The sequence below is a fragment of the Dermacentor silvarum genome, chromosome 4 (genome assembly GCF_013339745.2).
Source record: "Dermacentor silvarum isolate Dsil-2018 chromosome 4, BIME_Dsil_1.4, whole genome shotgun sequence".
NCBI lineage: Eukaryota > Metazoa > Arthropoda > Arachnida > Ixodida > Ixodidae > Dermacentor > Dermacentor silvarum.
This window is the reverse complement of record NC_051157.2, coordinates 140,687,214-140,701,906: the sequence shown is the minus strand read 5'-3', so window position 1 is coordinate 140,701,906 and position 14,693 is coordinate 140,687,214. Positions and strand designations below refer to the sequence as shown.

The window sequence follows — 14,693 nt, the reverse complement described above, 5'->3', positions numbered from 1 at the left end:
TGAGCACGATAAGATCGATCTATTAAGTAAGAAAGTCGGAACCTCGTGTACTGCACAGGGACGCCACAACCGCTTCAGTCATCAGGGCAGGTTATGAGACACAGTTTATGGCACATGTCTGTCGTTCACATCAACTGTCGAAGCCATTATTGCAGCCAAAAGACAAAACTCCTGCTAGAGTTCTGCTTACATTACCGTATCGTTGTCCAAATTTGAAGCTAAAGGAGCAAATCTCTCGCTTTTCACGTATTGCTTCACGCAGCTTATCGAAACAAGAGGCGAAAGTAAATGAACGCTTACCAGTAGCAGAGCGATCACCACTTAGATAATCAACATGTACAAGCTTGCTTCGCGATCTGAGCGGCTCAAAGCATTCTGTGAAAAATCATTACTCAAACTATATGTGCTCATCTGTCATCTCCAGTTTGCGCGTCTCTCTCGAGACTACACTGGATAGCATGCGCATCCTCATGATCAGCCCAAATGTATGCCTATGGGGCCTGTACAAGCCATTGTTAAGAACGAAATTGTACTAACTGACAGGGTAGAGAAACAAAAGAAATTGACGACTTGTATATTTCTCTCCTCTCTCTGTTGGCGCTGATTTACACTTGACAGTGCGACACCTGTCGGTATTCACTTAAACATTTTGGTATTACAGTGACATGCTTGCAGTGGCTGGTTAACTGATGCTAAATAAACAAAACCATCCTCGATCGCATGCTTGCGCGCAGCAGCACGTAAAGAACTTACGCGGCATGCTCATCTTTAGGGTTTTAAATTTTCGTGCGTTTAAACGATCAATGCTTTACTGAATGCTTCCAGCCTCTTCATACTCTTTCTTATTCCCTGCTCTTTTTTTTTCTCCCGGTGCATGCTCAGTAATGTTCAACACCGGAATGACGTCCATCCTCGCAAAGTTCTTCGAATCACAACTAGGGCTGCCTTCCTCCAGAATTGCCTACCTGCTGGGTGAGTGAAGTTCTCGGTTTTGTCCCTCTCGAAGCTACTTAGCAGAACACAACGCACCTTTCTAGCACAGAAAGAGGAACTTCTGTGCTCCTCGCGGCATTTATCGTATTACAAAAAAAAAAAGCAAAAACAGAGCAAGAGAAGAAGCTGAAGTTCGCGTTTAACGGATGCCATGGTTGCAAAAGGTACTGCAACACAGACGATGGTAGTGCACGAAGTCAAGGTTGTCCCTCAAAGCAAGTCGCTTCCTACCGCTTAAAAGTAATCGTCAACCTAAGTCGCGAACTAATTAAATATCATCCTTGAGAATATCCTACAATTAGGTTAATTGTTTGAATGCATATGGTATAACGGAAATTATCAACGAAATATCATTGCTCTGAAAATCTCCCATTAGCTTTCCCTCTCTCTCTGTAATTTATTTTTCTTTTTATCCCCCCCCCCTTTTTTTTTCTCTTCGTGCTAGGCGAATACAATTAGGATAAAATATATGGCAGGCGACAGCTGAGTTCTGCTAAAACTATGAACAGTGCCTTGAGCTCTCGGGTATTCTGGCTGTATTCCATTATTGCATGTCACAGTATTGAAAACAATAACTCTCCTTATGAGAAAGCCATGCCTTTAGTTTAGATCGAGTCCAACTGCGGTTTCTATACTCAAATACAAGTAAAACGCAGAAATGCTTTTATGAGACAACTGAAGCGATTTGAGTTAAATTTGTTGCGTTTGAGAAAGAAACCTCAATTGTAATCACTCTACGAAGCACCTTCAAGTAAGTTTCATTAGTTTGATATTGGGAAACAATTGACAAAAATCGGCAAGTATATATATATATATATATATATATATATACATATATATATATATATATATATATACATATATATATATATACTGTCTTCTTTAGTCGTGGCCAGAATTGATATTGGTAGCTCGACGTTTGTTGCAACTTTCGTTATTTTGCTGCAGTGCTGCAGAGACGTGATATTGGGAACGAATACGGCGCTATTATAAACATTCCGGACAGGTCGGTCAAGTTTTGGATGAATGCAGGTTTGGCCGTACCCTGTGACGATCAGCGACGTGAGCATTTACGTATCTTCGATGACGATGTGACCATCCCTCCGCACTCTAGCGCTCTTGTGCCTGTAACATGCGACTCGCCAAGGTGCTCCAACATGATCGCCGAACAAATTACTGGTCGGCTGTTTAGTCATGGCGTATCAGTTGCAAGAGGCGTAGTTGACATTACTCGCGTACAGACGGACGTCCTACCAACAAATTTTAGTCTTGAACGCCGGCATCTTACAAGAGGTTTGGCAGTCGCGTACGTGGAAGAGCTGAATGAGGTTACCGACTGCATGACTGTTGAACAAGACGATTTCCCCAGTCTACCGAACGTGCCTGTATCCATTGATGTCGGACCAAGTTTGCTACCTAAACAGAAAGAAAGACTCCTGGAGCTTATTGATGAGTTTCTGAACTGTTTCTCTTCGACGTCCAAAGTTGGCCAAACGCCGCTGACCAAACACCGAATTATTACAGACGAAACGGCCAGACCCATACGGCAAAACCCATACCGGGTGGCAGCGCGAGAACGCGAAGCGATAGAAAACCAGGCACAGAAAATGCTTCAAGATGACGTTATTCAGCCGTCGAGTTCAGCCGTCGAGAAGTCCTTGGGCATCGCCGGTAGTGTTAGTCAAAAAGAAGGATGGCAGCTTGCGCTTCTGCGTCGACTACCGCACACTCAACCAGGTAACTAAAGAGGACGTTTACCCGCTACCCCGCATAGAAGATTCTCTCGATAGGCTACGGCATGCACGCTATTTCTCGTCAATGGATCTAAGAAGCGGCTATTGGCAAATAGAAGTAGACGAAAGAGACCGCGAGAAAACAGCATTCGTGACAATATATGTATGTATATATATATATATATGTGTGTGTGTGTGTGTATGTATGTATGTATGTATGTATGTATGTATGTATGTATAGCAAACCTAACCATGGAGTTTACAAATTGACACTCTACACCAAAAACAGATACCGCAGTTCTGAAAAATGTATCTGATAGCTCATCAAAGTGGACTAATTTGATGTATGAATTACGTGAGAGCACGCATATGCAATTGTTACAATGTTTAGGAGTGTTTTGCGAAAGACGTTATCACAAACTAGTGGCGCAGTTCAGAGTGGTGTGCAATACACCAATTTTGTCCGCTTTAGATGTACTATTACATACAGGTAACAATTGTGACATTTTTTGACAGCTATGTTAGACTATAGTAAACTTGATACTTGAGTAGCTTTTCAATATGGCGATTTCTTTCAATTTTCGAGAAAAAAAACATTGACGAACCTAGACCGAAAATCGGCTTACTGCAGACGCTATACTTTAAAGTTTTCTTTTAAATGCAACTAGCCTCATCAAATTCGATGCAGTGCTTGCCGATAAAAAAAGTCGCAGTTTTGCCCGATAGGCGAAGAATGGATTGCGATATCGAATTAGTAGACAGCTATATGAAGCAAGCATAGTACTTTTATCAATCGCATAAACTTGTAAACATTCGCTTACTAACTAAACAATAGGCATGTGTCACGCGCGAAGCAAACATGAACACATCTCACTCGACGACCACGGAAACTCGCTGTCAAAACGCTGGAGTGAGAAAGCGTGGCTGCAGCAGCGAGCGAAGTGACCTCCGTGTTGCCATCTCACTTCAACGCGAACTAAGCGGCGATAACACAGCGCACACGAAGCTATCAGCACAGATCGCTTTCAAGAAATGGCCCGCGTTATGCGCAGCAGCCGCCGGGGTAGAACGCCCCCACCTTTCCTCCCCTACCCCAAGTGCCTTGTGCGCGACAGAAGACGGCGCCCTTCTTCCCCGCTTTCCTCTCTTGCGCGCGCGAGATTGAGCCAGCATCGTCGGCACACCATCGCAAGCTTTCACTCGCACATACAGCGTGCGGCGCGCGGCGACGATGTTATTGCCCTTGGACTTTATGCGGAACATCACGCTGACGGCGACGGCATAAGTGCGCCTGGAGGGTCTATATAATTGCTACCGAAATGAAAGATTTCTTCGTTCCCATGTATTTAAATAGGAACTCCCGAGCTAAAGCTTCCTCTTAGTGATAACAAACTTTTCTGGTGCCATAATGCGCTCTTGTTGACTTCTCGTAGTCCATTTTAGCATAAAGCCTATTCCAATCAAAGCTATCGGTGTCCAAATATAGAGCCAATTTTTCGTCAAATACCAGTATTCGAAAAATTCTACATCCTGATCGAAATCGCACACAGTAGATGCGGTAATGTTATTTGGAACTGTGTTAATACGAGCTCCTTGTAAATCAGGGAAATCTGAAAGACCACCGCAGTACTTAGTAGCGGTGACGTAGCCAGGGAGGGGGGGGAGGCTAAAGCCCCTTTATTCTAAGAACAGAGGGGCTCTAGGGGAGGCACACTGGGAACATGGCCGCACCCCCCCCCCCCCCTCTAATTATTTCCGTGTTAGGATGCTACCTGCCCAGCTCCGTTTTGCCCCTCAACCTCCCCGTCTTTGGTCTAGTGCGTGCCCCCCCCCCCTTGAAAAATAATTATGGCTACACCACTGCTTCGTAGGCTTATAAAGGCCGCTGCAATCGGATGGTGCAGCACACGTGATGGCACTTCCATATAGGTGTAGCGGGATGCCGGCAATAATCTTATTCACCCAGATACTCGGCATTGGGGCCATATTTCGAGTGAAATTGGGGCAAATTCTTGAATGTATGAGCCAAAACAGGCCTATGCGATTGAAGGCTGAATATATATATATATATATTGTCACGAGTCAACGCGAACAAGAGGCAACACGTTGAACAAGACGGCGGAACAGCTTGAGAATCACCAGCACAAAAGACATCTTCTTCGTCTTCGAATTATCCTGTCCTACTACTCAGAGTCAGTTAATGCACATACTGTCATCGTCGTTGAAACGTTTAGATAGAGTACGCGTCAATATATATATATATATATATATATATATATATATATATATAATATATATATATATATATATATATATATATATATTGAGATAGAGTACGCGTCATATATATATATATATATATATATATATACTCAACAATAAATACAAAGGAAGACCAAGTTCAGCTGAATCATTACAATTAATTCATGCATACTCAACAATAAATACAAAGGAAGACCAAGTTCAGCTGAATCATTCATTACAATTAATTCATGCATGGTGTAAAAAGTGGGGAATGGCACTCAACGCCAAAAAAACTGTGAGCATAACTTTTACAAATAAGAAAACTCCGCTGAACTTTGCCTACACTCTTGACAATAAGGAAATTGGTAAAAGTAACCCCGTGAAATATCTGGGCGTAACGCTAACGTCCAACCTAAGCTGGGAGTCCCACATTGATGCTATGTGTTCTGGAGCACAAGGAAAATTGGCGTTTTTAAGGAGAAAGCTTCGTAATGCACCTCCTGCAACGAGGCTAACTGCCTATAAAACTCTTATAAGACCTGCCCTAGAATATGCAGACATCATTTGGGATCCGTATCAAAAATATCTGGTTAAGAAAATAGAACGGATTCAAAAATTGGCAATTCGGTTCATTTTTTCAGATTATTCTAGGCATACTAGCGTAACAAATCTGCTGAACAAAGCCCAACTTCCCTCACTCGCACGCCGCAGAATAACTTCCAAGCTAAAGTTTTTGTATCTTCTTTATCATGGTCGTTTTAAAATTCCACGAGATGATTACCTCTTTGAACCTTTTAAACATTCTTCACGAACAAACCATAACAAAGTGCTTCGACAACCCATTAGTCACAACAATGCCCATAAATACTCTGTTTTTCCCTCCTCTATTTCTTATTGGAATCGATTACCGGAAAGTGCTGTCAACTGTGAGACCGTGCAATCATTTACTGATCACATTCAGGATTTAGAATTTGTATGAATGATAAAACTCATGTGGTATTTGTTTCTGGAAAAGAGAAATCCAGCTGTTAATTCTTGTCTATATTACCTTTTGTTCCTTTGTCTTAACAATGTCGTGAGTGTTTTGTTCCCTTTGTAATACTCGAGTGTATTCTGTTGTACCACTCCTGCTTGGACCGCCAAGGTCTGCAGTATATTGAAATAAATAAATAAAAATATATATATATATATATATATATATATATATATATATATTGAGCACGACTTCGAGGACTGGCTCACTTCGTATGAGCGGGGGTAAGCGCCCACAATAAGTGGGATGACGGCGACAAACTCAGCGACGTTAAGTTTTACCTGGCAACGTAGCACAGCTGTGGTTCCACAACCACGAAGCATATAATGCCAATTGGTCATCCTTTAAAACGAGCTTCGCGGAAGTCTTCGACCATCCCGCTATTCACAAGCTCCGCGCAGAACAACGCTTACGCGGTCGCGCCCAACAGTCCGGCGAGAGCTTTACGTCCTACATTGAGGATATTGTAGACCTCTGCCGTTGCATCAACCCTGCTATGTCCGAAGCTGATAAAATCAGACACATCATGAAGGGGATCGAGGACGACGCCTTCCAAATGCTCATTTCCAAAGATCCCCAAATGTCACAGACGTGGTTCAGTACTGCCAGAGCTATGACGAGTTGCGGAAACAGCGCATTTCTACACGACTCCCGAGCTCTGACCCGGCCAACATGTCATCATTCACTGTAGGCGCCGTTTCTACTGACACCACAGTGTTATGGCAGCAGATACAGCATTTTGTCCGAGAAGAAGTGGCACGGCAATTGTCCTTTGTTCCTTGTTCCTTGCATCCAGGACTCAGCGCAGGCGCTTGCTCCGACGCTACATCAGGCCATAGAGGAGCAGTTTTCTGAGACGCTACCAACCACCTACCAGCATCCGCCTGTTTCCGCTCCTCTGACCTATGCTGAAGTCACACGCAGACAGTCACCAGCAATGCCACTCAGCCCGGATCCTGGTCGACCAGCAATTGCCTTCTACGCTGCGCGTGCGCCTGTCCGCCCAAACCCGCCACCTTTTCGCCGTTCAGCACCGCCGTCCACTAATCCTTGGCGCACCCCGGACAACAGGCATATTTGTTACTTCTGTTGTCTTCCTGGCCATGACGCATGTTTCTGTCGTTGTCGTGAGTTCCGTACTAGTGCGGGCGAAGACAATCAAGGCTACTTTCGTTCTGAGCCACCGCATCCGATCTCCCCCGACTCAACGGTGGACAATTGCTCACCGAACCGGCGTGGCTATGACACACGTCGGTCGCCCTCACCACGTCACCGTTCACTTTCCCCTATGGTTCGTCGCCCCCCACCAGTCCAAGCAGAAACTAGCCATCGCAGTTCCAGGGGCATGAACTGGGCTCGTGTCCACAACTTCAAGACCCCGATTTCTACCTGCGAACGAAATATACCGTGAATATCGAAGGTGTTTCTGTACAAGCACTCGTTGATACTGGAGTCACTGTGTCTGTTCTTAGTGGAAAACTGTGCCGCAAGTTAAAAAAGATTCCGCTTTCCGGCGTCTCCCTGCGTACCGCAACCGCGCACCACATTCAACCTTCAGTGGCATGCACAGCTCGTCTTGTCATTCAGGACATTTTGCACGTAGTCGAATTTGTCATTTTACACCATGTTCGCACGACGTTATTTTGGGTTGGGACTTTCTTGCTACTAACCATACCGTTGTTGACTGTGCGCGTACCGAACTTGAGTTGTCACCGACGTGTGATGCCACATTTGACAAGCCACCTTATTTCGAGTGGTCGTCGCCGCGGACACTGACATCCCTCCTTTGTCTTCTGTTTTAGATGCGAATCAGCTTATGGTCGGGGCTTTGTCACTCTCTCACTCCCTCCCTCCATCCATCTGCCGTGCGGCGTTCACAACCGCACTGCGCATGCGCATCCTCCTCCCCCTCATTTCCTTGTCTCATTTCCTCTCCTCTCGGCATTCCTTCTCTCCTCTTCGACGCTCCTCTCCTCTTTGAATTGCGCAACGAATGGCAACACCTGGGGCTCCGCGCGCGATAATGCGAAGCAGCTTAGGTACCCCCGCCCCCTCCAATAAAATTACACCATTTTCCCGTAGGGGAACCCTGAGTAGTATGCGAACCAGCCATGGGGTCAACGCAACTTCCCATTTCGTAGTTCCGGTAAGGGAAAAGTTTAGTAGTTACCATGGAAACCAAACGGTAAATTGAACGGTAGCTATACGTACCATAACCTAACGGAAACGACGAACTGAAAACTAATGGGAACTTGAGTCGACCCCATGGCTGCTTCGCATACTACTCAGGGTTCCCCTCCGGGAAGATAGTGTAATTTTTGTGCCACTTTCTTGCGGCTATGCTCCCTCTTCCCCCGGCCTATTTGAGCCCTCCGAATCCTTCACCTCTCACAAAAACTTCCTCCTTGCTTTTGCAGTTCTCACAGTCGAAAACTCTTCCAGCGCAATTTATGTCACGAGCTGGTTCTCTGCCCCAGCCACCTGATTCCGTGGTGAATGCATAGGTCGGCTGGAGGATATTGATTCCGCATACTCTACTCAACTGCCTGGCGACACGATAGGTCTTCTCGTCGACAGCATTACTCCTGCTACTACCACCGATTCATCTTCCTTAGAGGCCTTCCTTCCGTCAATTGATTCCAACACCCGCCTGCCCAGCGTACCCAACTCTTGGAGCTGCTCGACCGCTTTCGGATGCCGTACGATAATAAGCAGTCTTCCTTAGGCCGCACATCCGCAATAGTTCACCGCATTGACACCAGCTCCCTGCACCCCTGCGCCAGCGTCCATACCGAGTTCCACTCGCTGAACGCCGTGTTATTGACGAACAAGTAAACGACAACCTTCATCGTGGAGTAATTAATACAGCCCTCACACAGCCCTTGGGCCTCCCCAGTTGTGCCGGTGAAGAACAAAAATTTGTCGCAGTTTCACCCGAAAGGCGAATCATCAATTGCGATAGCAAATTAGTAGAGAGCTATACGCAGTAAAGATAGTGGGTTTATCAGCTGTATAAACTTGGACATGCAGCAGCACCAGCAACGCGCAGAACTGTTGTCGACGCCGTCGGTGTTTTGCCCGCGTTCGCACCGAACGCGCGCGGCGTGGTAACTGTTGCCGGTGCCTCTGGGGGCGACTCAGAAGCACAGAGTTTCTCACTAGAGGGTAATCTGGCGTCACCGTCTATGAGAGTTTCTTTAAGTATAGTGCCTAGAATATACTTAAGTATATTCTAGGCACTATACTTAAAGGGCGCCGTGCCCTCATGGGAATGACGGGATATGTGTCTGCGAGGCTTGTGTTGGCTGGTGTTGAACGAGGCTTCGTCTAAAACGTGGATATGGCTACACAAATACTGCGTTCTTAAAATAAAATCTACATAAACGGCTTTCATTCACTCATATAACATCTCTGAATAAAGTTTACTCACCTACAATGCAGGATCAAGCAAAGAAAAGCAAGAACAAACGACAAGTTGTTCCAAAGTGAGCGATAATCTTGTTGTTTGCCCTCCAACTTTAGCGGCCAGCTGATACTTTTTTACGTTTAATATAATTGTGCATCCTATAGTAAGTCCTCAAAACTAAGCAAAACATGTTTTTATGTAATAATAAAGCTGAATCAGTTTTTTACGTGCTGTTTTAGCAGGAAATGAATCATTGTGACAGACGTAACGGTGCTAGCCAGCCGCGTCTTGAAGGCTTTCTTGGCTCTCCGAGAACGATGCCAATCCGAAGTCACAATATACCAGCATTCCCATGGATACCACAGCGCAGCAGCGCCAGTTTTCCCTCTAGGTAATATAGTAAGAAACTCTGTGCTCGGAGGTTTGCGACGAGATCAGAATGGGACACTCGTCGAGCAGCGTTGGAAATCTTACCCACCTTCTCGCCTCGCAACGTTTCTATATAAATACGCATTTGATGCCCCAGCTAAACGTCGCCTCCCCTCCCTCCCTCCCTCCCGTCCCCCCACGGCCTTTCGTGCGGCGCTACGTCACGAAAATGCGGTGGCGCTGTCGTCGGAATTTAGTTTCGCATGGTAGGCACTCCGCCGCCGAGCCGCCGCCCGTGTCGCGCGTATACCACAGCAGCCGCTGGGTTTCGCCGGTGGTTGTGCGGTTCCTTGTGTGAGGTCTTTATACTATGATCTTACAACGAAGGAAATGCAGTATGTCGACGTGCTGTCTTGCGTCGAAATACGCAAGAGGCTGAAGTGTTCATAGGTTTCCTGTTGATGAAAACTGTCACAAGCAATGGGCCGCCGCTGTAAAAAGCGAAAGTTGGATTATCATGCCAGATCGTAACCGTTAAGCTTCTCTTATTTTGAGTGGCGTGCATGAGCCAACCTATGATCTTAATATCGTTATTAGCGCGTCATTACAATTTCTTGCCGTGCTGTGGGAAAGCTATAGATTAGGATTAGCCTTGAATGTAGGTCAAGCGAGCAGATTCCCCACAAAGCACGTCACATTGAAATTTATTTTCATCTCAAAGAATTGCGCCACTTGCAGTGTAGATATCATATCACGCGTTCACATATGCAGGCAGCACAGTCACAGCTGCGTTAATTGCAGTGTGGATGTCATAAACGCGCCTAAACGTGTCAATTAAATTTCGAGCGCGAAATAAAATGTACAGGGTTAGTGCAGAGTTGGAGTTGCTTCATAATGAAATCGTGGTTTTAGCGCCCTCCACCCCCATCCCATTCAAAAAAAAGCGCCATCCTCGCGTGCAAGCGGGGACGGCGAAAGTGGGCGGAGCCTACGCGACGTCGCTATAGGGAATAAAATATATCGACAGTGCCTTCCGCTGTTTACAAACATGCTGTAGGTCTATATGGTGATTGTAAAGCAGGAAAGAGACGCTTAATTCTGCAGCCCTTCAGGCAGCACGGCGCAGAACGCGCGTTTGCTCTCCGACGTGCGTTCGCTCGCCGTGAAAGCGCGCGTCCCTTGCGCCCTTTCACTCGCACGTGCAACGCGGCGACGATTTCATCGCCGTTGGTGCCACACGGAACCTCACGCGACGGCGACGACGACGGTGACGCCGATGGCAGAAGTGCGCTTTGTAGTGTCCATATAATTGCTATCGCAATAAAATGACGGTATCATCAGATTTTGCGTTGATTATTGGCGCCTTAACAAGATCACACGAAAAGATGCTTATCCGCTGCCCAGAATCGACGACGCTCTCGACTGCTTGCAAGGAGAAGAGTTCTCTTTGGCCCTTCGATCTGGGTACTGGCAGGTCCCCATGAATGAAACTGAGCGACCTAAGACTGCGTTTGTAACCACAAATGGTTTATATGAGTATAACGTGATGCCGTTCGGCCTTTGTAATGCGCCTGCCACCTTCGAACGTCTCATGGACCGCATTTTTAAAGGCCTCAAATGGCACACGTGTCTTGCTACCTGGACGACGTCGTAGTCTTTTCGAAGGACTTTGACGCCCATATGATCCGCCTCGCAAGCGTCCTGACTTGCCTTTCAAATGCTGGACTGCAGCTTAATTTGAGGAAGTGCCACTCTGCCACCCGCCGGCTTACCCCCTTAGGACACGTTGTCAGCAAGGACGGTGTTCTTCCGGACCTTGCAAAACTTCGCGCTGTCGCTGAGTTCCCCAGGCCATCGACGCTGAAAGAACTCCGTAGCTTTATGGGCCTGTGTTCGTACTTTCGCCAATTCGTGCGTAATTCCGCGTCCATAATCGCCCCCTTAATGCAGTTGCTTGCCAACAGCCAAGGCATCTCGGCATGGTTTACAGCTTGCGAAGACGCGTTCGCCCCATTACGCCATTTTTGATACCCCCAACTATTCTACGCCACTTTGACCCGGACGCTCCAACAGAAATCCACACGGACGCTAGTGGAGTCGGCCTCGGTGCTATTCTTGCCCAGTGTAAGTGTGGCTTCGACGAGTACGTCGTCTCTTACGCCAGCCGCAGTCTCACCAAAGCGGAAACGAATTACCAAATTTCGACCTTACGTCCATTTGACGTCGTGACTGATCACCACGCCCTGTGCTGGTTGTCGTCGTTAAACGACCCATCTGGTCGCCTAGCTCGTTGGGCGCTTCGCCTACAGGACTATAACATCCGTGTTGTCTACCGGTGAAGCCGTAAGCAATGGGATGCCGACGCTCTTTCGCGCTCACCGCTGCCTGATGGGTATGGTGTTGCGTATGTATCCAGCTACGATTCTTCGTCTTTTACATACGCTGACATGCCAGCTGAGCAACGCCGGGATCCTTGGATAGCTTCTCTTCTAGAGTATTTATCTCAGCCGTCACCACGCACCACCGACCGGTCGCTTCGGCGCACTGCTCGTCACTTTGCCATCCGCGAAGAGCCTCTGTACGGCCGCAACTACCTATCTGATGGCCGTAAATGGTTGCTATAGTGATTCTACGCCATCTACGTTCCGATATATGTGCCTCTTTTCATGCGGATCTCCAATGCGCCCATGCCGGTGCACGAAAGACGTATGCACGCCTCCGACTTCAACACTACTGGCGCGGAATGTACAGGGTCGTCCACTCTAAGTACGAACACGGCGCAGCGTGGTCGCGCTCCGCGGAGCGCCAGTGCACACGGCGCGGCCGCGCATCGAAGCTAAGCGGCGCAAGCGCACAAGGGCTTGGAGGTGGGGCTTCGTGTCGTCTGTTAAAGTGCACGAGCGCGCTGTGCTTTAGCGGACAACAGACGGCACAAACACGGCTCAATCGCGCGCTTTACCAGACGACACGAAGCTCCGACTCCAAGCCCGTGTGCGCCTGCGTCGCTTAGCTTCGATGCGCGGCCGCGCCGTGTGCGCTGGCGCTCCGCGGAGCGCGGCCACGCTGCGCCGTGTTCGTACTAAGAGTGGATGACCCTGTACCAATTTGTTCAGCAGTACGTCCACTCGTTCTCTAAGTGCCAACGCCGCAAGAGCCCACCTCACAAGATAACAGGGCCGCTCCAACCACTGTCTTGTTCCTCCCGGCCTCTCGACCGTATTGGCATTGATTTGTACGGCCCTCTACCGTACACCTCAGATGGCAACCGCTGGGTCATCGTCGCCGTGGACCACCTCACGTGCTGCGCCGAAACTTCAGCGCTTCCGGCGGCCACAGCACGTGAAATCGTTCATCCTTCGCAACCTTGTTCGTCGACGCGGTGCGTCTCGCGAGCTACTGAGTTACCGCGGTCGTTCATTCCTTTCCGAAGCTGTAGAGAAGCCCTGTTCCGCGAATGCAACGTTGTTCATAGAACTACAAGCGCCTGTCATCCCCAAACCAATGGTATGACTGAACGCTTCAATTGTACTCTCGGCGACATGCTCGCCATGTACGTTTCCGCTGACCACACTAACTGGGATCGCATCATTCCATTTGTTACGTATCCTTACAATAGCGCCACTCAGCCCACCACGGGATTCTCTCCCTTCTTTCTTCTTTATGGTCGTGAACCTTCCTCGTTTATGGACACGATTCTTTTGCATTGCCCCGACGCTTCAGAATCTACTACTCTATCCGAAGCCGCTACGTATGCCGAAGAAAGTCGTCAGATTTCCCGCTCACTTACCGCGCAAGACCTGGGCTGCGATCGCGCAAACAGCTCGCTTTTCCGTTCCTTCGCTTGCCCTCTCTGGATTGATCAGAATTGTGATTGCGTAAGCGGCCGTCAGAGACAGCGGGGCGGTACCGCAGATTTCCCACATTGTGACGTAACAGTCAAACCGAACGTGCGGAAAGCGAGCTGTTTGCGCGATCGCAGCCCAGGGCCGCTATTTTTTAGCGATGCCTTTTCGGTAACAATGCCTTTTCGCGCTTATCGCGCTTTGTCAGTGGTCAGAGCGACGGTCCGCTCGCGTTATCAGCGGGATCAGCCGGCCGTGAGCGGTGGATGAAAAGACTAGTATAGAATAAGGCATCGCTACAAAATGGCGGCCCAGGCCAGCCAGAAACATAATCGTGACGCAAGCTAGTCTTTTCCATCATATTCACCTGGAACGCTGGTATGGCTCCGCGTTCCCTCCTATACTCCAGGCCTTTCCACAAAGTTCAGCTCTAAGTATGAGGGCCCTTGCCGGTTTCTACGACAGACGTCCCCGGTCAACTACGTCATTGAGCCTATTGAGCCATCTACGGACCAATGGCGTCGCGGACGCGAGACTGTTAATGTCGACCGACTGAAGCTTCACTACGACCCACCAGTGCTGCCTGTTCCATAGGATGGCTGCTTTTTCTCCGGGGAGTGATTGTAGTGACCAATACGGGCGCCAGCAGAAGACCAAGAAGAGGACGATTGTTGTTGTTGCTCGCGCTCGCTCCGTTTGGCCGTTGCCTGTTTCTTTTCATTCATATGCACATCTAAGCGCATCTAAACTTAAACGCGTACTATCTACATACATACATACATACATACATACATACATACATACAAACAAACATACATACATACATTCATACATACATACATACATACATACATACATACATACATACATACATACATACATACATACATACATACATACATACATACATACATACATACATACATACATACATACATACATACATACATACATACATACATACATACATACATACATACATACATACATACATACATACATACTTATAGGTCCATTTCAATTTTGTAAGCGCTGTTCCAAGCCATCAGTGACGACGTGTGCAATCTTCACAG

At 47.5% G+C, this 14,693-nt stretch overlaps 1 protein-coding gene across 1 annotated transcript in view; it reads left to right on the top strand.

Annotated features, from left to right (window-relative positions):
- LOC125945025 (solute carrier organic anion transporter family member 4A1-like) overlaps window positions 1-14,693 on the top strand; it is an 82,448-nt gene that overhangs the window by 31,606 nt on the left and 36,149 nt on the right. The window lies entirely within an intron of this gene.